This window comes from Alligator sinensis, unplaced genomic scaffold (genome assembly GCF_000455745.1).
Source record: "Alligator sinensis unplaced genomic scaffold, ASM45574v1 scaffold1378_1, whole genome shotgun sequence".
Taxonomy (NCBI): Eukaryota; Metazoa; Chordata; order Crocodylia; family Alligatoridae; genus Alligator; species Alligator sinensis.
Genome location: NW_005842781.1, coordinates 365,541 through 365,983, shown reverse-complemented (window position 1 = coordinate 365,983; position 443 = coordinate 365,541).

Below are 443 nucleotides of genomic sequence, written 5' to 3'. Positions count from 1 at the left end.
GCACACTCTAAAAACCCCCCCTGCCATTCTTCTCCTGGCCCACTGCCTATTCTCTGATGTCCTGGAGTTTCTTTTTGTCCTCCCTTTGGGTTATTTCTCTGGCAGACCTCACATGTTCCTGATGCCCTTTTGGCAGCCTCTTTTAATCCCACTCCAGTTACATAGTGACTGATCCATTTTACCAGGGCCCTGGGTCCGTAGTGGGTGCTATGATGAGTGCTCTTTACTACCGCATGAACCCAGGCCGCTGGGATGATAATGCGGCCATCCTTTGCTACTAGCCACCCATGCTCCCCCTTCTTTGCTTGAAACTCTCTTATCAATTGTTTGTCTCTTTCCCCATACTGTGGCGTCACAGGCTGGTATAGGTCTGGGAGGAGAGGTAACAGATTACTTACTTCGGGCAGCAAGTCTGTCTGAGGTCTTTTAGCTGCTCTCTTTGC